Source organism: Berghia stephanieae, chromosome 2 (genome assembly GCF_034508935.2).
Source record: "Berghia stephanieae isolate SIO BIC M18660-M18661 chromosome 2, UCSD_Bste_1.3, whole genome shotgun sequence".
NCBI lineage: Eukaryota > Metazoa > Mollusca > Gastropoda > Nudibranchia > Aeolidiidae > Berghia > Berghia stephanieae.
This window is the reverse complement of record NC_088361.1, coordinates 15735703-15738202: the sequence shown is the minus strand read 5'-3', so window position 1 is coordinate 15738202 and position 2500 is coordinate 15735703. Positions and strand designations below refer to the sequence as shown.

Sequence of the window (2500 nt, the reverse complement as noted above, 5' to 3'; positions counted from 1 at the left end):
TGGAGTAAGATAAAGAACTGAAGAACAAGTGTTATGAAAGGTGCCAGACATAGCAAGAAAGAAAAATACAGAAAATAAAACCATCCCAAAAATATCAGTCGACCTCGATGGCTGGGGATCGAACCTCAGGCCTTCTGATTACCGGTAATCAGAAGGTCTGAAGTTTGATCCCCCAGTCGCCAGATCTAAATGATCCAGCTACCCAATCACTGTTGTGTGGACCACGTGGGGGGGGGGAGAGGGGGGGGGGGAGAGAGAGGGGGGGTCAGGAAATATCTCAACTGCACCCGGGATCGATTTCAGTCCTTTTGCGTGTGAAGCGAGTGCTCTACCAACTGAGCTATCGGGACCTCCAGTTTATCATTATCACAATCCTTATTTGTGACCCAACGCCTCAAAAAGGTATTATGTAGGGATGGACCAGATGCTAAAAAGTCAAATTAAAGTTAATCCGGTCAAAAATATGAAATGTTGATAATTAGCACAGTAAAATATGATATTCCTTCTTCTCTATAAAGCATATAAACTCACGCGTTAAGTCTGATATTTCTGGCTACAAATTCAATTTTTAGCATCTTAATTATCCCGACTTAATACCGTTTTGAGACGAGGGGTCACATTTAATACATTTTGAACTGGCAAATGGACTGGCGTGACTGATGCTATCACCGGTTAGGCGCGTGGCCTTCGTAAAGTTATGGCCAGATACTGACCAAAAAATGGCGTCAAAATGCCAGTCTTTTGCTACAAAAGAAAACAAATCGTGAATTGTATTCAATAGTTCAACGAATGAAATAACTCGTTTCCATGAGCTCTACTAATGACAACTCACTAGGCAGTTTAAAAACCAAATAATGACGTCAAACTGCCAGTCCTTTTGGATTTCAGTCTCAGGCTATAACATAACGATGGCTACGGCCCTACTAACGACAACTCACTAGGCGGTGCAAAAACCTAAAGAATGACGTCAAACTGACAGTCCTTTTGGATTTCAGTATCAGGCTATAACATAACGATGGCTACGGTTGGCCCCAGACAAACACTTGAGTCCCAGAAGGTGATTCGCTGGCTTTTCCTTACGAAAAGTCATGAAGAAAAAACGAACGACTCGCCGATGTATGTCGACAGGGGGAGCTAACGTTGGCACAAATTTATACAGGTATAAATGACACAAATGTTAAATGTCTTCACTTGAATAATGTTATCAGTATCAGGGAATACTCTTCAACAGTCATGACTGACGTCACTATCCCTCGTAATGATGAATGGTAACTTTAGTAACTGGCTCTAAACTATAGGAGCAATGGCGGACGCCTTTTTGAAATATTTCTCCTACGAGCATAAAAAGTGTATCCAGAGGAGAAAAACATTATAAATATGATCATGTTTTGACATTTATACATTCTGATAACAAGACATATTGAAAACTTCTAGCCAGCATGAAGAATACTAAGTACCGATTTTCTTTGTTTAGAACCACTGATCGCCGTTGCTGGGCGACGTGACATCAGGCTATTGTATCCAATTCCAGATTGAGTATACATTAATTTTTTTTTTTAAAAAAGCCTTTCCCTCTCACTTTAATTTTCTTTGTCTTTTTGGATAAATCTTACTCTGACGTACTTTTGAAAAAACCCATATTTAAAAATTTGGCCAGAAAAACCGGTCCTTCAAACAATCGATCGATTTAAATGATCCTCATCTTGGCGAAAACTCTAAAACTTGGGACTTCGCGAAGTCTCAGGTTTGAGAGTTTTTGCCAACATGAGGGTCACTTAAACGATCGATACTTGAAGGACGAGTTTTCTGGCCAAATTTTTAAATATGGGTTTTTTTTTCTCCAGAGTACCGCAGTACTGGTGCTGAAAAAAGAAAGAAGTTATCTAATTGACAATTATACTACTACTACTACTACTACTACTACTACTACTATACTCTACTACTACTACTACATACTACTACTACTACTACTACTACACTACTACCACTACTACTAACTACTACTACAACTACTACTACTACTACTACTACTACTACTATTGCTACTACTACTACTACTACTACTACAACTACTACTACTACTACTACTACATACTACTACTACTACTAGTACTACTAACTACTACTACCTACTACTACTATACTACTACTAACTACTACTACTACTACTACTACTTCTACTACTATTATACTACTACTACTACTACTATTGCTACTACTACTACTATACTACTACTACAACTACTACTACTACTAATACTACTACTACTACTACTACTGCTATACTACTACTAAAATACTACTACTACTACTACTACTAATACTACTACTACTATACTACTACTGCTACTACTACTACTACAACAACAACAACAACAACAACAACTACTACTACTACTACACTACTACTACTAACTACTACTACTACTACTATTGCTACTACTACTACTACTACTACTAATACTACTATACAACTACTACTACTACTACTACTATACTA

At 37.9% G+C, this 2500-nt stretch overlaps 1 protein-coding gene across 1 annotated transcript in view; it reads left to right on the top strand.

Annotated features, from left to right (window-relative positions):
- LOC144964384 (QRFP-like peptide receptor) overlaps nucleotides 1-2500 on the top strand; it is a 306189-nt gene that overhangs the window by 165472 nt on the left and 138217 nt on the right. The window lies entirely within an intron of this gene.